Genomic DNA, 26,544 nt, shown 5'->3' with positions numbered 1-26,544 from the left:
TGGCCTTGAAAACTGGGAGGAAAGATGTAACTCCTGAAGGGAAGAATGCAGTCAGACACTGGGGACAAATTCAAAGCTTTGTCTTTGCCTCTCTTCCTTTTTTTTTGTTTGCTCTCCCTTTGTTTTACAAAGTGAGATTATATATATATATATATATATATATATATATATATATATATATATATATATATATACACACACATATATGTGCTTCAAAGGCAGATCAATAACAAATGTACATTGTCCCCAAAACCTCTGGAGCATACTCTTCCCTAAATCATATTGGTCTCTGACTACTTTTAGCTTTTCCAAACATGAGTCCAGAAATTCATGTCCATAGATTGTTTCCCCATACCTTTAAGCATCAATACAATATCCAAAGACAGGTTCTTAACCTGGTGTCTCTAGCCTTTTCTGGCTTAAGTTTCCTGAGCTATAAAATGAAACAATTGGATCATATGTCACATGTATTCTTCTCCAGCACTGTCCTATACTTACCACTTTAAAAATGCAAATACTCAGGGCAGCTAAGTGGCTCAGTGGATAGAGCAACAGCCCTGAAGTGAGGAGTACCTGAGTTCAAATCCAACCTCAGACACTTAATAATTACCTAGCTGTGTGGCCTTGGGCAAGCCATTTAACCCCATTGCCTTGCAAAAACTAAAAAAAAAAATGCAAATACTCATGAGGCAGATACTTTAATAAGTCACTAATCATTCATTGAAGTTGTTTCCCACAAAAGTTTCTGGTCTCCAAAGATTATTACAGAAAAGGAGACATTCTGGGGAAACCCCTGATAAATAATCTCTTCTTCACAGATTGATCATATCCATTACCAGCAACTGTAAATACCATCTATTCATTCACATAATGCTCAAGAGGCAACACAGAATGTTGGACTTGGAAATATGTAATAACTGACATCAAAGTTCTGCCTCAGAAATTTACTAGCTAGGAGACCCTGGTCAGGTAATTTATTTAGCCACTCTGAGCTATGGTTTATTTATCTGTAAGATGAGGGTAATATAGCACCTACTTCCCAATTGTTCTTGTGAAGATAATTGAGAGAAATTATTATTAATGACCAATGATTTAGGGAGATTCAGAGTTTCTCCTTTTTTATACAGTCCTGATTTTAAAAGTTCAGTCCTTTGATGGACATTACTAATAATGAGATTGGACTTTCATAACAATCTTGTTCAGACCCCACCCCACAAAGGAAACAGAAATTATATATTTCCATGTGTCATTCTACTTCACAATCGGGAAGCTCAAATTTGGGTGGAAATAAATACTTTGAATAGATTGCCTAAGGTTGGGGGTAATTTAGAAGCAAATGATGTTCAGCCTCTTCACTGTAGTATTTGTTGTTAAACAATCAGAGTTGATTGTCACCCTCAGGAACACTCCTCTTCCCATGGGTATGTAAGTCCTGAGCCTGCATGATTGTCTAAGTATGGCCAAATGACCATACTTTTATTAAAATGCTGACATTATTAAATTACTCAGAAATCACAAACTTTTTAAACACTACATAATGTAAATAAAGAAGATAAATTTTGCAAAGCAAAACTTAATGTTCCTCTAATCATATGTATATTATCCACTGTTCATGTTTTGGTATCCTGAAAGCCTACAAAAGAAACATAGAAATCATATTTCCATGCTTCAATCTACTTCTATATTTGTACTGTCTCTTAGCACTCATACCTTTAATCTGAAGTGACTCATGAATAGTTCCTCCCATAAATCCTCCAGCAAAGGTGTATACTGAAAACTGACCATGTCTCTAGGTCTTTAAAGATTCTTTCCCCTTTGCTACACAACTGGACTAACTACAATGTCAAACATTTCTTGGATGACATATAGATAGATAGATAGATAGATAGATAGATAGATAGATAGATAGATTTGTCTACAGCAATAATATTGTCTACAAAAAAACTTCATCTGCTGCCATCACTTATATTTGTTGAGCCCTAACCCTGGCACTACCACCTTATGCATCAGTCAGTTTAGATTTCTAAATTATAAAGTCCTTACTATATACTTTTTTTTCAAATGAAAAGAATTTTATTTTTTTCATTTTTTTTTAACATTGATCTATCCTGGGGCAGTTAGGTGACACAGTGGATCAAGCACTGGCCCTGGAGTCAGAGGACCTGAGTTTAAATCCAGCCCCAGATACTTATTAATTATCTAGCTGTGTGACCTTGGGCAAGTCACTTAATCCCACTGCCTTGGAAAAAAAAAAACCAAAAAAAATTAATCTGTTATTCCCTTCCTCTCATGCATGGAACATACTTAAAAAATTAAAAATAGAAACAACAATTCATAGCTATATAATTTGACAAAATAAATGACCTTGTCCAAATATACATATTTCTCCTTGTATTTTACATTTATTTCCTCTCTCTGTCAGAAGGTAAGGTATATTTTCCTCTTTATTCTTTTGAACTTTTGATTTATTATCATGTCAGTCAGAGTTCTAAAATCCTTCAAAGTTGTTTTTTTCCCTATAATGTTATTATAGCCTAACTAGTGTCTAGGTGGTACAGTATATCTAGAGTTCTGGGCCTAGAATCAGGAAGACCTGAGTTCAAATCTAGTCTCAGACACTTTCTGAGCTATATGACCCCAGGCAAGTCGCTCAACCCTGTCTGCCTCAGCTTCCTCATCTTAAAATAGACTGGAGAAAGAAAGGGCAAGAAATGCCCTTTTTGTCAAGAAAATGCCCTTATAGGGTCACAAAATATCAAACAGTACTGAAATGACTGAAGAGCAAGTTGTTCTCATACACGTACTTACTAAATTCTGTATCAGTTAATAGAGTTCTTCCCAGTTTCCTCTGAAACTGTCCATTTCATCATTTCTTATGGCGCAATAATATTTCACTACATTCCTAGGCCACAATTTGTTTTGCTATTGTTCCCTAATAGAGGACACTCCTTTAGTTTCCAAATTGTGCCTACCACAAAAAGAACTGCTATAAATACATTTATATATATATCCTTTCCCTCCTTCTTTGATTTTTTTTAGGGGTAGAGACCTAGTAGAGATATAGCTATGTCAAAAGGTATGCACATTTTGGTAACTTTTGGGGGCTTAGTTTCCCAAAATAGTTGGAAATTCATAGGTCCTTCAGTGGTAACCTAGTATATTTGTTTGGTTCCCACAGTCCCTGAGACATTTATAATTTTCTTTTCTTGTCATGGTATGAAGTGGAAACTTTGTTTGAATTTCTCTGCTTAATTATTTAAAACATTTTAAAACATTAAAATTGTTAATAGGTTAGATTTTTTCCTTTGAAAATTGTCTGATCACAGTCTTCTATCACTTAGCTATTGAATGTCCCCTGATAAATTTGTCTCACAAATTTGAAAACTCACAATGAGATCCTTGTGAGATAAATTTGTTACAAAGATTTTTTTCCAGTTACCTGTTTCCCTTCAAATTTTTACTATATGATTTGTCTATGCAAGATATATTGATTTTACCTGATTAACATTTACCATTTTATCTTGAGTGATCTCCTCTATCATTATTTACTCATATAATCTTCATTCATGAATCAAAAAGGTAATTACTTTCTTGGTTTTTTGCTTGTGAACTTAATTATGTACCCTTTTGAAGTTTATCTTGGGGTGATACTTGAGAGTGATACCGTTGCTGCTGCTGCTACTACTGCTGCTGCTGATATGATGAGAGCTAGCATTTACATATTCTTTAAGATTTATAAAGCACTTTACTAGTATTATGCTATCTAATGCAAATTTTTGTTCAATATTCCTATCAATTATTGCCAGAAAGTCTTCCCCCCCCCCCCCCTGTAAGTAGAGTGTTTGTTTCTCTACCTTGTATCCCTAATCTTCACCACTGGTCTACCTCTTTTTATTTAACCACTACCAAATCATTTTAATGCTTACTACTTTGTAAGTTTGAGAACTTCCTTCCCACTTTTTTCCAATTGATATTCTTGGTATATTGTTCCTCTATAAGAATTTTGTTATCATGGTTTTTTCTAGTTCAATAAAATATTCTTTGGGGAATTTGGTACAATATTAAATCAATAAATTAATTTAAATGGAATTGTCAATTCCATTATTGTATATTGGCACAATCTACTCAGGAGCGATTAATGTTCCTTCAGTGATTTAGATCTGTTTTATTTCTACAGAGAGTTTTTATAGTTGAATTCATATAGTGCATGAATGATACACCCTACTTTAAAGAGATAAAAAGGAATGTCACCAGTGGCAAAATATGATTTTAGCTAATGGAAGACTATCTTCCACTGTCTGGAATCTCTACAAGCCTCAGTCCTGGCTCAAGCCCAGAACCTGCTGTTCAGGGAAAGATCCTGAAAGTTCATTCAGGCAGATCAGCTCCCAACCCTCCAGGTCAGGCACCTGGTTTCTTACACCATCCCCAGGGGCTTTTTCTTTCATTAAATTAACCTAAGTGACAAGGGGCAACTCTCTTGGTGCTTGAGTTTCCCTTGGGAAGTTTTGGGACTGAAAGGGTATATTTCCTTTCAGACAAACAACAGTATAAGGCTTGTAGTTACATTCAACTGGAGAAGGGTTACTTGAGATTTTTTTTTTCCTTTCTTAGTAAAGAATTCTCTTCCAGCCCTCTCCCTCCCTCCCTTTTAACCCCTCCCCCAACCTCTCCACTCCTCTCTAGCCAACACTGGTTATCACATGCCACCCTGGTTAGGCCCTTAGGCCTTTCTTTAGACACACAATTGATGTAAAGGACCCGGATTTCACTCCACTTAGAGACTGCCGTATGGAAAACCCTGCACTTGTCACAGACATAAGCTTCAAGAAATAAGAGGGAATCTAGCAGAGAGAGGAAAATATGTTTGCCTGTCTTCTTTCCCGGGAACTATTAATTTAGATTCACCCCAGTGACAAGGTATGTCTCTAGAACAGATTTGACATTTCAAATTATTTTTAATGAGGGATCCTATCGATACAGAGTCCTAGCCACTTTTTTCTTATTGCTCAAAGCTTTGATTCTCCCATCTATCCATCAACAAACAACATTGAATGAGGTTGTTCAGTGACCCAGGATGCCATCAGAAACAAAACACACCATACATATTTTCTGGTCTCCCTGGAAAATTAGTGCCAACACTTTCATCACTAGAAAGACAGAAAATATGCAAGGGAGGTGAGGGGTTTTCTTTCTTTTTTTCCAAGGAATTTTTTTTCTCCTTAGGAGAGTAAAATTGGCATTGTTCTGATTTATCTGCAAATCCACCAGTTTACCAGAATTTTTGTTTTTTCTAGCTCAGCTGCCAGTAAAACAAAGTTCCTCTTCTTCCCTGTTCTTCCCTAGGTTATATAAATTGTTCCAAAATCACATGCAGTGTTCCACATAATCTCTTTTTAAATTCATTCTGATTCCCCTTTTCCTTGTTAAAGATAGCAAATAATATATTTTAATTCAAATGCTTTCTCAATTGATTTTCCCCAATCCAATTATTATAATTCTCTTTTCTTTATGTTTTTTAAAAATTATTGTATGAAAAATCACTTAGATGTTAATTATCTTTATTTTGTTAAACTTCTTTTATGAAAAGATGCAATCTAATGCTCTAGAACAAAAATGGCAACAGTAATCAGCAGCTCCTGAAATATGATAGCAGCTCTGACAGTTGTTCTCTGTAAGAGGTTTTCCCTTCTATTAAGGAACAAATAAAATTAATCACAGCACAGAGTCCACAGGAAAAAAGTGATACTAGAATGTTCTAAGAATGAAAATATTTACTTTACAGGGTGCTGCATTTAAAATTTATCCTGTATGATATAAAGTACATTTAAGTGGAAAAAATTTTAACTGAGTCACCAAATTAACAAAAAAGTAATCTTTAAGAATCTTGTTTGGAAGAGTCAGCAATTGAATATTTTATTTAGTTCTTTGACGTCTCTACAATCATGTTGGGCACTAATTTTTTTTATACTGGGCATTCAAAAATTAAAAATCAACATTATTTTAAAAATCACTGAATCATAATTTGGATAAACATCTAAATATGTCCCCAAACCTAATATAATCTGAAGATGCATTAAAAAGTCATAGTGCTAAAGAACCAAGGACATAATAGTTTATTCTCCAACATTTCACATTTAGAATATTATTTTTAAATATTTTAGAAAAGACATTGATAAGTCAGAGAGAGACCACAATAGAACCTGAATTTCCTCAAATTCATATTATATGAGTATAAGTTAAAAGAACTAAGGTATTTAGCCTGATGAAAATAAGATTCAAGGAATACATAACTGTTTTCAAATATTTGAAGTTCTATCATTTGAACAAAGGATTAAATAACATCAGTGCAACATGGAATAATGGCTAGAAAGACAGCAGGGCTCTGAGTAAGGATTATGTGAGTTCAAATCCAGCCTCTAATGCATAGTGACTTGGTGCCCTGGGAAAAGTCAATTAATCTCTCATTATGCTCAGGCAGAATTCCAAGGCCATAAATTGCCGAATAGTTACAGATACAATTTTTTCTGCCTTTAATAATATATTCTTGAATTTTGCCAAGAGTCAAAAGCAAGTTCACAATCCCATAGTATGTAGATTCCATTTTCCTCCTTGTTTAATAAATAAGGATATTTGTCCTCTACAATCTTTCAAAAAATCATAAATAATAACTCAGTAATCACAAATGACAATTATTTTATTACTTCAGGATTTGTGACTTAAACTCATCAGTATCAATTAGGTATTTTCTTATTACTTCTCTATTTATTTCAGGCATCAACTTCTCATTTATGTTCTGTCCTTCTTAGTACAAAGATTATTCTCACCAGCAAAATGAGAACTGAGCATCTCTTCCAATTCTCTGTTGTCCATTATTGTCCCACTTATCCACAGTAGTCACCTAATCCTTTCTTTAATCAGACTTTTCCTCTAAAACAGCAATAAAAAGGCTTTTAGTTGTCCTCAACTTTCTATAATGACATCATTCTGAGTTTTAACCTTCTTGAAAGTATTCTTAAAATACTGTGCCACACACTTCCATTGCCTATCCTTGCCTTTATCTTATGTTCATATTTTTCATTTAGACTAAATTGGTAAATGAATTTCCAGTGCATCCCTCCCACATCTTTACTCACCTCCCATTTATATTAAATAGAATTTTTTTCCTCTTTGTATCTTCAAAATTCTATTCTTGAGAATTTCCTGCTCCTCCTATGCTGACTGCAAAATTTCATCGTGTCATCACGTGGCATCCTACTTATCCTTTCCCTGAAATACTTTAAATCCCCCAATATAAGTTAAGGTTTTGAAGGGGGTATATATCAGAATATACTTGGCTTCCCCCACCCTGTCTCATTTAAATAAAGTTCTAATATATGGGACAGCTAGGTCGCACAGTGGATATAGCACCAGCCCTGGAGTCAGGAGGACCTGAGTTCAGATCTGACCTCAGACATTTAATAATTACCTAACTGTGTGACTTGGGCAAGTCACTTAACCCCATTGCCTTGCAAAAAAAAAAATTCTAACATAATTAGAGGTCCAAGATAGGTAAGTGCACTAAATCTTAGGAGTTCTTATAAAATAAGGGGCAGGGGGGAACCAAGTATAGTCTGACATATACACTAACTAAAAACATTAGTTTATATTTGGGGATTTCAATTTTTCATCATTTCTTCATCCCTAGCAACAAATTTCTCCTTGTTGATAATAATTAGATCCAGAATAAAAGTTTTTCTTGTAGGTTCCACTACTTTTCAAAAAATAAAATTACCACCAAGGCTAGCCCAAAAATTATTAACTCCTTTGCTTTTCAAAAGGAAAAGTATCTTGTTGCCAAGATAACTTAAATCCTTAATATTTACTATATAATATCTCCATGCTGGCTATGTGTGTTTTTAAGTCATTTGTACAGGTGATCTGTAATGTATTCTTATGCTAATATCACTTCTTTTTCTCTCTCTGTTGATCCTTACTCAAATGTTCTCTACCTCCCTTCTCCCCCTCTAATATTTGGATTTCTTCACTTGAGTATATATTCTTAATGTATTATATGCTATTTTCTTTCTTTTAAACAGGGCAGAGCTTTCATGGACCTCATGATCATGGATCTCATCCCAGCAATTCTCAGTGGTACCTATGAGGGTAAATTTGCCTCCTTGTATTATTACCTCATTGTATTAGTTCAACTTCTTTATTATCTATATTTTGTCCATTGGTATAGAAACATTTGAGAACATGGGTTTAATTGCTGGCTTGTTTTTTGGATTTTGATTTCTATAAATTTCTGGGTATTTCAATTGTTTACTTTCCTACATTATAACTAGTTAATATCAGTTCAGAATATATACAAAGCAATCTTCTCATTTCCTTTTCAGTTAAAAGCCCCTTTTATTAGATTTGCAAGGCATCAAGCAAATACATTTTTGCCAAAACTATCTTAGGTATATACCATCTTCTTAACCAGTTTTTCACTTCTCAAATGAGCCTTTCCCTTTTGAAATTTTTGTATTCAACTATTACAAATGATGAAAACATCATTTGTCTCCTAAAGTCTACATTTTCTTTTCCAGGACTTCATAATAAGGCTCAATAGCACTTCACATAAAAGTGATTTAAGGTTCTAGTTGAATACAAACTGAATATGAGCCAACAATGTAACATAGCTAGCCCTTCTCCCTCTTTCCCCCCTCAAAAAAAAAAGTTAATGAAATTTTATACTTCCGTGAATCCATGACCTCTTTAGTAAAAAGTAGTCTCTCCAGAGAGCTAGGTAACTTAGTGGATAGAGTGCTGGGCTTAAAGTAAGGAAGACTTATCTTTCTGAGTTCAAATCTGGCTCCAGACACTTAACAACACTGTAAACCTGGACAAGTCACTTAACCCAGTTTAACTCAGTTTCTCTCAACTATAAAGAAGGAAATTGCAAACTATTCCAGTATTTTTGACAAGAAAACCCCTAATGGGGTCATGAAGAATTGGATACAACTAAACAGCAATAATGATTCTCCAGGGGTACAGATTTAATATCTAGGGACTTCTCTAAGGCAACTAGCTGATATAATGGATAGAGGATTAGATCTGGAGTCAAGAAAATCTAACTTCAAATCCAGCTTGAAATATTTATCATCTGTGTGATCCTTGACAAGTCACTTTGCTTCTTTTCTGCTCCAATTTTCTCATCTGTAAAATGATGATTAAAAATAGTACCTACTTTCTAGGATTATTGTTAGGGTGAGATAATGTGAGATATTAGTGCAAACTTTAAAGCACCAAACAAATGTAAATTATTATTATTATCATTGCTAGCTATTATTCTTACCCCATGTAATTCTTATTCATGTCTTCTCATATTTCTTCCTTAAAATATATAATCAATAAGGGCAGCTAGGTGGTAGAGTGGGTAGAGAACCAGCTCTGGAATCAGGAGGACCTACCTGAGTTCAAATCCTACCTCAGACACTTAATACTTACTTAGTTGGGTGACCTTGGACAAGTCACTAAACCCCATTGCCTTGCAAAAAAAAAAAATCTAGGGGATGGCTAGGTGGCGTAGTGGATAAAGTACCAGCCCTGGAGTCAGGAGTACCTGGGTTCAAATCCGGTCTCAGACACTTAATAATTACCTAGCCGTGTGGCCTTGGGCAAGCCACTTAAACCCATTTGCCTTGTAAAAACCTAAAAAAATCTAGTCAATGCCTGGAAGATCTTCTTCTATATCTTTTTAATATTCTATGAGCAGTATTAGTTGAAAAGCACTTGTAAAGAAAATAAATCTGCAGAAAGGCTGGATTGAAGCCATTTATGTTAGAACATTCCAAGAACATTTATATCTGAAAGTACAGTTTTTTCCTGATTTTTCCATAGCTATCTGCTCTCTTCATCAATAATTGTGAAGTCAGCACATTTGGAGAGGCTGTAATGATGCATAGAAAGTGATGGATCTCAGTTCAGATCCCAGATCCACTATTACCAGTATCACTTTGGTATATCTCCTATTCCTTAGTTTCCTCAGTAAAATGATAGTCTTAGACTAAATGACCTTGAAGGTGCCATTTAGCTTTGTATCCTGGGTTGCTACCTGACTTTAAGGAGATAAAGGCAGGAAAAAGTCAGAACATATGAAGTGCACATGGAAGAAGTCCATGCTAAAGGCAACATAATTTTGAAAATATTATGGTATCAATTCTCAAGACTTACCTTAAAGATACCAAATATTTTTGGGGAGTAGGTATGGGGGGAGGGATCATAGTACAGCTTCATCAAATCAAAAATCAATTGAGAGTAATAACTATGAACTCATTTGCATCTTTTCACATCCTCATAAAAACTTTATTAACTACATGCATATTAAGGATATCTTTGATGAATATGTGAGAAAGGCACAAGCACTCTTTGTAGACAGTTTTCTAAAGCAGATCTCATGATCAAATATTTAACTGAAAGGTATAGAGAATATAAGATCCTGATACTTTTTTGTTGATTACAAAACAAAACAAAAATGTTTAAAAGTTCTTTTCCATAAAAAGTGTTACCTTCTTATCATAAGCATTTTGTCAACATTAATTCTCCACTAGCTTGCATAATACAATCTAGTAGGCAATCTTCCCAAAAAATTTATCATCCTTCAGTTAACCTCTGATGAAAGTCAGGACAGCAAGGGAGAAGGATTTAAGATTAAGAAAATCTGGTTTGGAATCCTGCCTCTAGCACTTATTGGCTGTGTGAATTTGGATAATCACCCAACCTCTCTGACCCTTGGATTCATCATTCCTAAATAGGAGTAATAAAACCTATATCATCAAAGCCATAGGGTTGTTGTGAAGGTTAAATAATGTAAATTCATATAAAGTAAATCAATCAATCAAAAGCATTTATAAAGTCCTTGCTAGGTTCTAGGCACTGTACTAATCACTGGGGAAACAAAATATAAGACCCAAAAAAGAAAGTTCCTGATCTCAAGACATTTACATTCTAATGGGGGAAGACTAACCAGAAAAGGACAGGTAAAAAGGGGAAGGGTTGGAATAAAAGAAACTAGGAAGGAGGTTTACAGTAGAGGAGACCGGTGGCTAATTTCAGATAGTGAGTGATGACTTGCCTGGGCATTTCCCCAAAATGGATGTTCTATGAAGAAGTCCCCACTGGGAGAAGGGACCCACAGCAGTGGAGTCTGGAGGCAAATGAAGAATGGTGGTTAAATCTAAAGAATGAGGGATGGCTTATCCTTTAGATTTAACCTTCATTCTTCAATTGCTAATCTGGGATCCTTCTTTAGAATGGAGGAAAGAGCTATCTAATAGGAGAAGGGGTCAAGCTTAAGAAACCCATGTATAACATAAACATTTGCCACAGTTATTAAGAACCTTTCTAATGTATCCCTTGGCTCAGAGGACTTCTCATTAGTGGGAATTGCTTACTCAGTTCCCTACATCTGCATGAGGAGCAGACCTGGCAAGAAAAAAAAAGAGGAGAGATCCCAAATTTTTATGGTTTTGAGTTTTGAAAGACAAGATCCTTGATGCCAACCTCTCTTTATAACCCTGAAGAAAGAGAAAGACTGCAAAGAGAAAAGCTGGAAATTTTATCATTTATCTATCTCCAATTTACTACACTAGAGGGGTTTAGGGTAAGAGCTGGGACTCTCCCTCTTAGTTCAGTTGAGATATCTCTCACTTCCAGTGGGAGAATTCGTTCATTTTGAACATATACATATATATATATATATATATATACTCATATGTATACTTTGCCTGATTTCCATTTTGTTATTTTGTTCTCAACTTGGATAAATGGTCTTCTTTGCTATTTATTTCTTATGAGTATTCATTGTGGAACTAGAATCTGGTGGAAAGGAAGTCAAGCTTTGGATACAAATCTCAGTGGCCTTCCTTTTCCTATTAAGGCAGTGATCAGAATTATAGCTTGAAACTAAAAACTGTATTCCCTAGATTGACAATATTTAAGGGATATAATAAAAATAATTCTAGCCTAGAATTTCTATCTGTCAGGACAGAAGAGTGGTCAACCCCTAACCCCAACCTATTGTGTTCCCCTTCTGGCAGGAATCAAAATCTCCCTTGGAGAAAGATGGAGAAAGAAAATGCTAAAGATATTTACTCTAGATCCCTGTGAACCACACTGAGACAGATACTCTACAATAAAATTAGTTAGTCTGCTCTTTGGATGAGAGATATAAAGTCCATTGCTAGGTTCACATTCAATATTTTTTCAATATTATAGCACCTATCGTAACTTAGAGTATTAAGAATGGATCTGCCTCAGTCTGGTACCCTGTTATTTCAGATTCAAGGCTGAAATGAAATGAGGCACTCATAGGTCATTAAACAAAAGGTTTATTTAGCATATATGGAAAGGATACTCAACAAAGATCCCTATACTTAGCTCAGGTAAATGTGAGACCCCTCATTAAGGTACATTGACTCAAGTGTCTGAACAGTTTGACTCAGCTTGAATAGAACTTTTTATGCTCTTAAGTGACCAGAAAGTTTTGACAATGACCAGAGACTACCAGGAAACTTGCATCGGTGGAGGCTTACTTTGAGACTTCTCTGATTAAGTCCCCAGGAAAGTTTTGTTGTCTTTTTTGGTAAAACTGGTCTAACCCATGAGATAGAGTGAAGGGGGGAGAACCATCATACAGTAGCTATTATATGGTGTCCTCTTCTTCCATGATGAATCATCAAATAAGGACATCAAATAGAAGAATGTATTAATAGAAAAATAGCGAGATTGATAGGTCCACTGCTTAAACTACCACTGGAATATTCCATCAAACAATCAACATTTATTAAGTTTCTATTATGTAGCGAGCTTTATGCTAGGTACTAGGCAAAACTGAAATAGTCTTTTGCCTTCAGAGAGTTTATAGTCTACCAGAGAAGACAAGATGTATAGATATTTACAAAATAAATAGTAATTTTGGGGAGGAGCAACAGTTGGAGAGATTGGGAAAAAATTTAGCACTCCATACAATTAAATAGACACTTAAGTGGTTAATTAATAAGTGATTAACTGATTAAAATAGAAGGTGGTACTTGAGCTGAGGCTCAAGGAAAATAGAGATTCTATTAACTGCATAACACATTAAAGGAAAGATTGAAATTCTGGTGTGGGTGTTCCTGAGGAGGAAGACAACCAGAATGGTGAAGTCTGAAAACCATATATTATAAATAATTGTTGAAAAAATTAAATATTTTTAGGCAGAATAAGAAAAGACTTAGATGTCTTAGCCAAAGGAAACAAAGTCGATATGTATGAGATGGAATATGAGAATGTCAGCAAGAAGGGCATCTTAATGAGACCACATGGTACCAAATGACAGGGTTTCTGACAGGGTTTCTGAAACCCTAGTCATTTCTTGAAAGGGGGAAATGGATGCCTAAGAGAGTTGTGAGTAAGTGTATGCATCCATGACAGTGTCAGTAATTAACCCTAGAGTAATGGAAGGGCACATTTTTTCTTTTCTTTTGGTAGGACAATTTTTTTTTTTAGTTTTTTGCAAGGCAATGGGGTTAAGTGGCTTGTCCACAGCCACACAGCTAGGTAATTGTAATTATTAAGTGTCTGAGCTCAGATTTGAACTTAGGTACTCCTGACTCCAGGACTGGTGTTCTATCCACTGCGCCACCTAGCCGCCCCTGGTAGGACAATTCTTAACTGAAACAGGGAAATTGAGGTACAAGTTGAGAAGAACATAAGAATGAATATAAAAACCAAACCAGGTTGGTAACAGGTGTCTATGGAATTCCAAAATCAGACAAATGGGAAAACCAGTTTCTGGCGCAAAAAATATAGGCTAGGAAGTCAACATAAATCAGGAAATAAATTGCACTCGCTGCTAGGTAACAAATCTATTATTAGTTTGTGTATTCTTGGGTACTTAACAAGTACTAGTTGATTAGTTTATTGATTCAAAGTTTGCTTCAACCTTTCACACAAAAGTCTTGACTTTTATGGTGGTTGTTATTGTGCCCTTCCCCACCACACACTTGTTTGTCAATACTCTCTCCTGGTTGAGGGTGGTCCTCAATTATTATCTGCTGTTTGAATAAGTGATTAAATAGCCAAAGCTAAATAGACAAGGTTTTACTATAATATGGCCTTTTGTGCCAATCCCTTCCTAAAGATTTATTTTTATTGTTATTTCCATTGACGTTAAGAAGATATTCTGATGTCATAAGACCAGAGGTCTAGGGGATATTTGTGGAGTGTGGGTGTGATCAATTTTTCTAAAAGGTCTTTCACACAGAGGTAATCTGGGATCCCAAAGGAGAAGCACCTGGAAATGGCAAATCATCAGGCATTTAACAGTGCAGAGGAATCCCCCCCCCCACCAAAAGCATAAGATTATAGTTAAACTTCAATGTTGGAGTTGTATAAAATTGGATTGGACCAGGCAATGGAAAAATGGACTTTAGGGAAGGAACATAGGCAGGTGGGGTATTCTGCGTGTTCTTATACTTCTTTTCCTTTCCATCTCTAATTTCTGGAATTCTCAATGTTACAAAGATTTCTTTGTTTCTAAAGTATTGCAAGGTCCAAGAAATTTCCAGAATTTTTATAAAAATAGTTTCTAATCTCCTGGTGGAGAAAGTTATTTGAATGGTCGTTCTTTTTGCCTGCCTTCATGGACTAACCTTCATATCTGGAATAATTTAATCCTTTCCTACAGATTTGGCCTTGTCTCCAACTTGGGCAAAACCTTTCCCTAGACAAGAGTCCCAGGTTGTTAGCTTATTCTCTAACTTTGTACTTAACCAGTTTCAATAACCTGACTTTGTCCTTGCCCTTCTGTGCTCTAAGAATCTATAGTAAGATTAAGTAATACCATTCCCATCTTAATTCCCTGACTAGAAAGTCAGTATAGCTAATGTATAGAGATCTGGGAGACATGAGTTCAAATTCTGACTCTGACACTAACTAATTGTATGGCCTTGAGCAAAACACTCAGTTTCACTACTATCAGTTTCCTCTTACTTAAAATGTTTTTGGGGTTTGTTGGTTTTTGTTGGTTTTTTGGTTTTTTTGCAAGGCAATAAGGTTAAGTGACTTGCCCAAGGTCACACAGCTAAGACATTAAGTAACTGAGGCTGGGTTTGAATTCAGGTCCTCCTGACTCCAGAGCCAGTGCTCTATCCACTGTGCCACCTAGCTGTTCCCCCTTATGTAAAATGAAGAGATTGGATTAGATGGACTAGTTTCTTTTCAGTTCTATGATCTACCAATATTAAGGTCCTATCTTAGTTTTCTTTTCCCTAAACCCTGACCCCTATTATCTGATGCCACATAATCCTATGCTCACTGCTCACCTTTTTGATCCTCCAGATACTATCTGCAAGCCAAAATGCTACTGGTATCATGTTCTTATTACCTACTATGACTCTGCTGATGCCAACCACCTGCTTGCTGTTTAGATTTCCTGGCCTAAACTCTAAACCCCAAACCTTCCCTCTTTGCTCCTGCATCTTACTCAGGTTGATGCAGGCTAGTTTTAATAGGCTGCTGAGTATTCTGTACTTTAACTCAAGTATCAGTGTCCTTGTATCCTAAGTGTCAGTGTTCTACCCTACAGAGCCTTTAAACTTTTTTTTTTGTTTTTTGTTAGGCAACGGGGTTAACTGACTTCCCCAAGGTTACACAGCTAAGTAATCATTAAGTGTCTGGGGTTGGATTTGAACTCAGGTCCTTCTGACTCCTGGAACCCCAGGGGCCCTGTCACCTAGGGGCCCCAGGCTATAAACTATTAATAGACAGTTCAAAAGGCAGACCAAGATATCACCTAGAATTAGTGCTTTGAATTGCAATTTTGTACTTTCTAAGCATCCCACAGGATTCTCTGCTGACTCTCGAGTCCTATATGACTTAGTCACTGTCCTTCCCAACAACCAGAAATCTGTACCCTCACTGAGATTTAGCCTAAATTTAGTGTTAGGAAAACAAATTTAAGAGTTCCACAGTTGCAATTTTTCTTCAGACAAGAAATTCTGTCGTAAATGTGTTTCCAGGCACCTACATGTCAGCAGAAGCAACACTAGAAGTTTGAAAAAAAGATACCCAGGCAGAGTTGAATGATTACCTCACCAAGTAGCAAGAGATGAAGAGAAGCTATGAGTTTCCTGAAAACAAAAGTGCAGAAGTTTGCCTGTATCTTTAAGCAGGTGGAGTGACAGTTTATCAAAGTCCTGAATCTTGATGAAAAAGTATTATTGCTAAGAATGTAGAATTGCATGTTAATAAATAATAAATCATTCCCACTGCCCCCTCAGAGGCTCATAATCCTTTAAATCAATCAAAATTTCCAAGCTGCCTTTAGAACCAACATGTCATCCTTAGAGTTACTAGATATGAGTATGTAACAGTAGGTCTAAAACCAACACTGCTCCTGAACTCTATCCCAAAGCAGATTCCCCAAACCATTAGTCCCCTAATAATTGCTGGAAACATATTAAAACCTAATAACAAAAGTGTCACATTTCCTTAAGTATTCTACAATAAGTAGTGGCTACCAATGGTAGCTATTCTGAATCCTAAGATACGTGAATGGGTCCATTTTCTAGGATTACTAAAAGAATTTCAGAACTTGTTCTTATAAATACTAAATCCAGCTGCTTATGAATTTGGTACTCATCTTGATGACACCAAGAACAGATTTATCTTTTGACAAAAACAATTGCTGGTCTTTCTCCTTCCTGAATAAGTAAATAGCTTATTGAGAATGATAAAATTTAAGAAGAAATCTTGAGCAAGAGTAGAAAATGAAACTTTGAGAGTATCCCCAAATAATAGCTTCAATTTTAAAGAAAAATTTTCCCTCATGTTCAGCAGGCAATGTTGTTCCATCATTTCAGTCCTACCCAACTTTTTATTAAAAAGTTAGGTTATTAACCTCATATGGGTTTTTCCTGGTAAAGACACTGAAATGGTTTTCTATTTCCTTTTCCTGCTCAGTTTACAGATGAGGAAAATGAGGCAAACAGGGTTAAGTGATTTACCCAGGGTTACACAACTAGGAAATGTCTAGCCAGACAGCCTTGAACTTAGGTCTTTCTGATTCCAGACTTGGGCACTCTATGCTTCACGCAAATCCAGAAAACCCTTCAGTTTTTTATGAGTCAAAAGGAAAAAAAGTTATGAAAATTAGGACACATAACACTAGCCTCTGCACAAATGAATATCATGGCTATTCCTTTTATTCCTCCTTACTTGATTCTCTATCCTATCATCACAGAGACAGTTGCAAACTATCCCCTGTATCATTTCCTCCCTACTTTTTCAGATGACAACCTCACCTCACTCTTTACTGAGAAAATAGACCCTTCACCATAAGTTCCCTCCTCTTCTCTACATCTTAAAATTTTTTTGGCACCATCCTTCCTTTTCTTCTCCTTTATACCAGTCTCTGATAAAGAGGTAGTCCTTCTCTTGACCATCCTCCACACATTCTCCATCTCTCAAAAGGATTTTCATAAAATGCAGGTTTACCCATATCTATCTCCCACACAATAAACTCTAATAACTCAATTGTCTCTAAGATAACATATAAACTCCCTCTATTTTGCTTTTAAGGCCAGCCCTTACCTTTCTAGATTACCTTGCCAACCTTTTTATATATATACTATTCTTTTTTCATTATCTTTATAATTTATTTATATATTAATATATTTATAAATTAATTATAAAGATAAATAAACATTTATCTTTATAATTTTATTTTTTCTCAATTACATTCAAAAACAATTTTTAACATCAGATTTATTAACTCTGAGTTACAAATTCTCTCCCTCTCCCTATGCCCCCACAGTTGAAAATTCAAGCAATTTGATATGGATTATATATGTGCAGTTTTGTAAAATATATTTTCCTATTAGCCATGTAGGAAAAAAAATAAACAAAGTCAGGAAAAAACAAAGTGTAGAAAGAATGCTTCAATTCATATTCATACTCTACCAGTTCTTTCTCTGGAGATAGATAACGTTTTTCATCATAAATCTTTCAGAATTGTCTTGAATTGTTGTATTGCTGAAAATAGTTGTTATTCACAGTTGATTGTTATACAATATTGCTGTCACTATGTACACTTTCTTGTGGTTCTGCTCACTTCACTTTGCATCAGTTCATTACCATTCTATTTTCCATATTCTATAGTCTAGTAAAAGAAGCCTTTTTTGTGTTTCTCAATAACATTCCATTTCTTCTCTTTATCTTTGGCTGACTATTCTCCATACCTGAAATATATTCACATCTTAGAACCCTATTTCATATATGAATGAAGTCTCTCTAGCTTTCCTAAGCTCACCAAAATTACTTATATGTATGTTTAACCCCAATAGAATATAAATTCTCTGAGGCCAAGGATGACTTTATTTCTGTCTTTGTATCTTCAGGGTCACATAAGTGCTTAATAGTTTTTCTTGATCAAAATTATCTATATCAAAATTAAGGAAAAGAAGTACTAAGAAGCAAAAACAGACAGATGAGAGCTAGAACCAAACCCTAAAGTTAATAATTATAATAACAATGACAATAAAGATAAATTACATTTGTGAAAAGCTTTAATGTTTACAAAGAGGGTTTTTTTGGTATGTAATCTTCTCCATGTAAGGAAGATATGGCAAGTATTATCATCCTTATTTTTATATATAAGGAAACTGAGGCTCAAGTTAATGAATTTGTCTACTTACATAGGAATTTCTGACTTTTCTAAAAGAGCTGGAACAGGAGAACATACTTTGTCCTTGAGGGAAAAATAGCCAAGACTTTCAGTTGAATCAGAAGCTAGAGACAGTAGAGATTACAACCAAGTAACATCCAGTAGAGACAAATGTCTAGCACAGCAATAATTAAAGAAGACTACCCAACTTAACCTGTGGGGCAGAGGATAATGATTGATTTACTGACAGTGGAGATTATGGCACCACTCCAATAATACTATGACATCATTAGATGTTAGAGGTAGGAATTGCCCCCTTCTTACATATGCCTTGACCACACATGCTTCCTATGTGTGAGTTCTTCCAAACAAATACCCTGGCTATATATGTTCCCATGTGTATGGCCCTCTATACATGTTCCCTATGTGTCAATTCATCCCAGTAATGTGGGCATTTTTGCAATTCTTGTGCATTATTTTTATGAGGGAAGTCTTTTGTTGCTAGTTTTCTCACTGGGCATTTCATTAAATGCTTTTACTTTGAACATTTGTTTTCCTCTAGATTGTTAAAGGTAAATCCATAAGTAGGGGCTTGTGAACTGTGGCTCCCCTGGGAGCTGCATAATCATAGCCAGAAAAGTAAAACAAAATTCTCATTCCTCTCTATGCATTTGTCTCTTGTGTCCTTTGGTCAAATATCATTGGCTATGTATACAGCAGGAGACTGAAAGTAATCACATTGGTGATTTGGAACTATCTAGAGTGATTAAGATCTTTCTTAACCTCATTTTTGATGACAGATATTACTTTTTCTACCATTAATGGGAAGGTTGCAAAAAACCAAATTATTTATGGTCCTTGCTTATATTTTAAAAATCAGCTCATAAGTATAACAAAAAGCTGAGACCTAACAGCCTTGTGATCATAGAGCAGATGCAAAAGAATCTAGATCCCTGGGTGGTTAAAACATCTAATGAGTAAGAATCTTCTGTTTCAGATTGGTCACAGGAGGCCCTGCAGTATCTTTTGGGATTCATTTAGATTGTCCATGAGCTCTCTTGCTAATAGTAAAATTATACTTTTAAAAAACATCCTAATTCCCATGAAGCTAATAATATCCTTAACAGATAGTCATTTTTGAAAAGCTACTGAATTTCCATTCCTCATCTTTTATTTTGCTCTGTTTATGGCAGAGCTATTTTTACAAGGAAAGAGAATTGATGCAACTTAACAGCCCTAATGAATTATCATGAGGAAAATTCAGAAGACTTTAATAACACCAAATCTATTGAAATGAAAGGGACTATATATTGTTCTGCTGACATTAGATTTACTGAGAGAACAATCCCTATATAAATTCCTAAGGGAAAGTTAGCTTGTAAATTGAAACCATAGTACTCAAGTGGCTGTATTATTTTTTTGTTGATGTTCACCATTTATTTTTTTAAAAGTATGGTGTTATTGGACACCCCAATTTTGCATAAAAAGGTTAACTGCAGAAATAGAGAGGGAGCATATTTCAGGAATAAGAGATAGTTTGTGTAGAACACATGTTGAATTAGGGGACATTTTGACTGGAATATAGAGTGCATGAATAGTATTGGTAAAATAAGGTTGAAGAGGTGATATGGAATCAGATGTGAGAGGGTTATGTTTAAAGAGTTTGTATAATATTCTTGAGATAAAAAGGAACCTATAAGGATTTTTGAGTAGGAGAATAACACTGTTATACCTATAGGTTGTTATGAGGATCAAATGAGATAATAGTTGTACAGTGCTTAACAGTGTCAAACATCTATTTGTAAATTCTTATTTCCTTTCCCTTCCCCGTCCCTTATGCCTAAGAAAGATTATGTTGCCACTTGTGTAAAAGATAGATCTGAGAATGGAGAAAGCAAGAGAGCCAATTAGGATACTTTCATGATAGTCCAGATGAGGTGGTATTGAGGATCTGAACTAAGATTGTGGCAGTGGTTAATAATAGTAATTATAATTATAATTTTTTTAAAAAAATACCAATGAGTGAGCTTTAACCTTCAGGGTAAACCCTAATCATAATAATGTTCATACCAGAATGTAGCCATACTTTATCTACTCTCTGAACACTTATGATTCTGAAATTATGAAACTGGATAAGTAGGAGTCTAGTGGTAATGTTAACCAACAATAAAAAAAATAATAATGGAGATGAATTTGGGAAATTTGGAAAGATGTGTTCTACTTTAAACTGCTAAGTTTGAAATACTGGAGAGAACATCCTCCAGGTCAGAATGTAGATGGAAATGTGAGTCTAATATTCAGAAGATTAGTGCTGAGCATATTGTTTTGAGAGCTGCCTGCTTTAATGAAATAATTGAGACCTTAAAAATATATGAAGTCAGTAAAAGAAAGAAAATAAAAATAAAAGAAAATGATTCAGAAAAGAACTTGAGGGGACATCAGTAGTTGAGTGAAAGGAAATTAAGGATAAATTTAGGAAAGATGATTGAGAAACAGAATTCAGGCAGGTAGAGAACTAAGAAAGGAAAATTAAAAAAGAAAAAGAAATATAAGAGGAGGGTACTGTCAACAATTAATACCATTCTTCACAACTTCTCTGATCTGTTTTACTTCTTTTTCTTTGTTTTTGGCTAATTCTTCATTTTTATCACACCTACTAATTGTGGGTGTCCCCAAAGCTTTGTCCTGAGCTCATCTATACTTTTCAGCTGGTAATCTCAACAATTATCATCTCTATGCAGAAGATTCTCAGATCCATTTGTCCATTCCTAACCTATTTACTGGCCTTCAGTCTAATAAATATTGAAAACTGTATATACCATAGGATGTTTCAAATTCTAAAATTCAACTCATCCAAAATTTAACTCAACATCTTCCCCCCCTCCAAAAAAAAAAAAAAACCACAAAAACAAAAACAACTTTTCTATTACTCTGGATAGTTATCAACATGCTCTTAGTCATCTGGACTCTAAAGCTAGCTGTTGTCCTTGATTCCTCATCTCCCTTACCACCTCCATATATATAGTAAGTTACCAAACTACAAATTTTGTCTTTGTAAAACCCCCTCCTATATATCATGTCCCCTTCTCTATTCTAACACTACTACTGCATTGTTGCAGGTCTTCATCACCTCATACCTGGACTATCATAATAACCTTCTGGTTTCTCTTCTTGCTTCAAGACTCTTCCCACTCCAGTTCCCATACCCATTCAGCTGTCAAAGTGATCTTCCTAGGACATAGATTTGATCATGTTATCACTCTTATTCAATAAACTCTAGCTACTTCCTATTGCCCAAGGAACCAAAGGCAAAACCTTTTTTGACTTTCAAAGCCCTTCATAATCTAACTTCTTTTTTTACTTTCCTAGTTTTCTTACCCCTTACTCTTCTCCACATACTTGGTGATTTAGTGACAGAGAATTCTTCAAACATGATACATCATATCACACATTCACATATCTGAACATTTTCCCTGGCCATCCCCCCATTCCTGGAATGTTCTGTCTTCTCAACTGCCTCCATGCTACCATAGCTTCCTTAAGTTCTCAGATAAAATTCTACCTTCTATAAGAAGTCTTTCTCAAGTCTCTAGCTTTCCTCTGAGATTACACCCCCAATCTAATCTAATTCATCTTTGTACATAGTTGTTTATATTTTTTTTCTCCTTTATTAGACAATGTGTTCCTTGAGAGTAGGGAATATTTGCTTTTTGGGGGTGGGGGTGATTGAATTGGATTGCCTCTGTATCCTCAGCACTTAGCTCTATGTCTGACATTAGGGTTTAATATATATTTGACTTATTGACAATGTGACAAGCTATTAAAAAGTCCCAATTAGAAAGAGAACTTGTGGAAAGGACTATCAGATTTAGAAATTAGGAGATCATTGATCACTTTTATGAGAGAAATTTCAGGACAATGATGAAATTAGATGCTAGATTTTGAGGAATGAGTAGGTGGTATAGAAATAGTGACTATCGGGGCAGCTAGGTGGTGTAGTGGATATGGGGCAGCTAGGTGGCGTAGTGGATAAAGCACCGGCCTTGGAGTCAGGAGTACCTGGGTTCAAATCTGATCTCAGACACTTAATAATTACCTAGCTGTGTGGCCTTGGGCAAGCCACTTAACCCCGTTTGCCTTGCAAAAAAAAACTTAAAAAAAAAAAAGAAATAGTGACTAGTACTCTTTCTAGGAACTTAATAGTGGAGAGGAGGAAATATAGGATGATAGCTTGAGGGAATGTCAGCACACAGTGAAAAATCTTTTAAGAATAAGGAATGCATTACTATTTTCCCATTTTAAACTTGTTTTGTTTTTTCTTTTTCTCATGGTTTTTTTCTTTTTAGTTCTTTCACAATATGACTAATATGGAAATATGTTAAACATAACTGTACATCTAAACCTATATTAGATTACTTGCTGTCATGGGCAGTGGGGAAAGAAGAGAGGGAGATAGAAAAATATGGAATTCAAAATCTTACAAAAAGATGAATGTTGAAAGCTATTTTTGCATGCAATTGAAAAAAATAAAATAAAATAACATTTAAAAAAGAATATGGAATGCATGAGCATTTTTTTGTTGCTTTGTTTGTTTGTTTAGCAGCAAGAAAGGAACCAGTAAAGAAGAAGAAAATTAGAAGAGAGGATAACAGTAATAATGGCTAACATTTATATAACATTTACTATTTACCAGTCACTATGCTCAGTATTTTACAATTATTATCTCATTTGATCTTCACAATTTGGTTCTCTCCTTTCCCTCTGAGACTACTCCCAATTTATCCTATTTCTTGTTTGTACATAGTTGTTTACATTTTTGACTCCTCAACCAGACTGTGTGGTACTTAGGAGTAGAGACTATTTGCTTTTTTGTGTATTTTTTTGCCTCTGTATCATCAGCACTCAGCACTATATAATACTATTATTAATATCTATTATTATTCCCATTGTACAAATGAGGACACTGAGGCAAGAAGAAATTAAATGACTTGTTCAGATCACATAGTGAGTAGGCATAGGAGACCAGTTTTGAAAGTCTTTCTAACTTCAGGTCTAGCATTGTATATACATAACTAGCTATGAGACAGAGTTGGTAGAAAGAGAAAGGATCAAGTCCAAAAGTTAATCTTGAATAGGGGAAGGACAAGTTCATCCAAGAATAGAACAAAGGAGGGTAGGTTGAGTCAAGATATAGAGCAAAGTCTTAATCTGTGATACCATCAAGGTGATCTAAGGACATCCATATTTTTAACTAATCTCTAATTAAAGTTTATAATTTCCTTAAATTTGAATTATAGACAACAAATACTCTAAGAGGGCAAAATTGAGGGGCAGCCAGTTAGTGTAGTGGATCAAGCACCATCCCTGGAGTTAGGAGGACCTGAGTTCAAATTCAGCCTCAGACACTTAATAACAATTGCCTTGGACAAGTCAATTAACACCATTGCCTTGCAACAAAACAAAAAAAAACTAATTTAGAGGGACTTTCTGGTGTGCAGTAGAGAATAAAGGAATCTATGATAGATGAACTGAATTTTCTCAAAAAAAAAAAAAAGAGGCAATATTGCCTGCCATGAGAACAGAGACAATAAGCATCAGGGCCTTGAGGAGAGAGGGAAAGGTTCACAACAGTTACTAAAGGATTATGATAGTCAATCAGAGATGAATAAAAAGATTGCTGTGCATTAGTGAAGGTTTAGTTAATATTTTATAACATGAATGTATGGTGAATCCCATCAGCAGAGTCCCCTGACCTTTGCCAGGAAAGTTGAAAAAGAAAAAAAATATAAGAGTAGGGTGCTGTCAACAATTAATACTGTTCTTCCCAACTTCTCTGATTTGTCTGTCTGCTCTTTTTTTTTTCTCATTGGCTAGATCTTTATCCATAGCACAACTGCTAATTGTGGGTGTCCCCAAAAAGCTTTGTTCTGGTGATCTCATCAACTCCCATGATTTCAATTATCATCTCGAGGCAGAAAATTCTCAGATCCATTTATTGGTGAGGAGGAGGAGGCAGAGGTGGAGAAAAGATGAAGAGTGGGCCTATTTAACTTACTAGTCTTATTGTGAAATATGTGTACCCATTTTGTTCCTTGAGTTACAATAACTCAGCAATTATATGTCTATTTAGGGAGTTACAAAGTACTATCTTATTTGATTCAGTACTGTGAAATTGCAATCCTTATAGGATTGTTGTGTTTAATATTAATAAGTATTAAATTTTATTGAACTGGATTAGAATCTAGGGTACAGAGAGGTTGAGGGACTTCTCCATACTTAACATGCCAGAGCTGCAACAAAAACCTAGAGTTTTCTCATTCTAAGTCTAGTGCTCTTTTGACTAGACTCCCCTGTTGACCCTCTAAGCTTCATATTACCTAGCTCTAATTGGTTCATATCTAATTGAGACAGTTTTATGGTCCATTTAAAAAAATCTGTTATGTGAGCTTCTAAAATATTGTAAGCACAGAAAAACCATTAGTCCACAAAATGGTTATGAGTTTACTACTCTTCCCATGGAAGGGATAAAGATAATAAAATAAATTAAATCAGCATTGTCTAATATAAATTATTTATTCTAGGTCAAGGGACTCAAATTTAGATTTAACCAATGCTTATTAAGTACCTACTTTATACAAGACACAAATGAGCTTAAAATTCTAGCAATCCTCTGATTGTATTTTGAGGTTTATGCTTAACTGATTTAAGAATCATTTACTGGAGTCTACGTGTCTACCAGCAAAATCTGTTTTCTAAGTGATTTCCACTGTTTTTAATTGAGTAAATCTTTGTTTATTGGCAGAGTAGGGACTAGAAATTGGCAAGGTAGGTAGACTACAGCACAATGCTCAGATATTATTAAATGTTATTTATTTAATGAAAGAAAATTGTATTTCCCTTAGGTATTTATCCTGTGATGTCATGTCAAATGTGTTACAGTAAAATCTCTAAACCTCTTAGAGATGGTAGCACATATTTTCATATCCAACAGAATGCAACTTTCAACCTTTGCCTATTATAAATACACAACAAGTTGGCCTGGATCTATTGCATGAACCTGACCTTTAGATAAGAGAATGAAGCACATGATTTTTGGAACAGATTCTTCTCCAGGACAGCCGTTGAATTAGAGGTCTTGGAACTCTGCTACTCTGTACTCTCTTTTTAGTAATTTTTGCAGCTGTATAATTCATAGTTTTTTAAAATTATTTTTCACTGTTTAGACTAACAATGGCTAGTATTATTTTTCAGAAGGTAGGATCAAGTCCACTTTGTGGTATTTTTCATTTTCTCTTTACTTGTGATGTTCAATTAGACAAAGTGTTGGATAAAGTAAAACAAAACAAATATGTATTGATCTGAATTGTTGTTGGAAGGTCATGAATATCTCATTGTGATTTTGTCAAAACTTCCCACCTCGCTAGATGAAGATAAAGCCATTTTCACTTCCCCACAATGATTTTAAGTATGGTCTTCTACTGCATTGTATATTAAGTCTATTATTATTATTAAGACTATTTAACAAGTATTAAAGAGATCCCAAGATTAAAAGCTAACAGAGACACAATGTCTGGTATCCAGTAGGTGTTTTATAAGTGCTTGTTGATTGATTAATTATGAATGAGGTAACTCAGACCCAGAGAAATAAAATGATTTATCGAAAGGATACTACAACTACTAAACAGTGAATCTGGAATTCTGACTAAAGTCCTTTGATTTCAATTCCAGGGCTCATTCCTATGGTTTTAAAAAAAAAACATATCCCAAAACCCTGAGGTCTTATGTGGTTTCATCAATGTCACCTATAATACTCATCTATCCTTGCAAAGACTTGGTTGGTTGAACTTGCACTGAAATAGTGTCAGATTACC

General features: G+C 35.0%; 1 protein-coding gene across 1 annotated transcript in view; it reads left to right on the top strand.

Annotated features, from left to right (window-relative positions):
• Window positions 1-26,544, top strand: part of FANCC (FA complementation group C) — a 296,231-nt gene that overhangs the window by 7,101 nt on the left and 262,586 nt on the right. Inside the window, exon 2 of the mRNA XM_074205082.1 lies at window positions 8,079-8,145. The gene's annotated coding sequence lies outside the window, so the exon portion shown is untranslated. The remainder of the gene's footprint in view (window positions 1-8,078; window positions 8,146-26,544) is intronic.

The sequence above is a fragment of the Macrotis lagotis genome, chromosome X (genome assembly GCF_037893015.1).
Source record: "Macrotis lagotis isolate mMagLag1 chromosome X, bilby.v1.9.chrom.fasta, whole genome shotgun sequence".
Lineage (NCBI taxonomy): Eukaryota > Metazoa > Chordata > Mammalia > Peramelemorphia > Peramelidae > Macrotis > Macrotis lagotis.
This window is presented reverse-complemented; position numbering and strand designations above follow the sequence as displayed.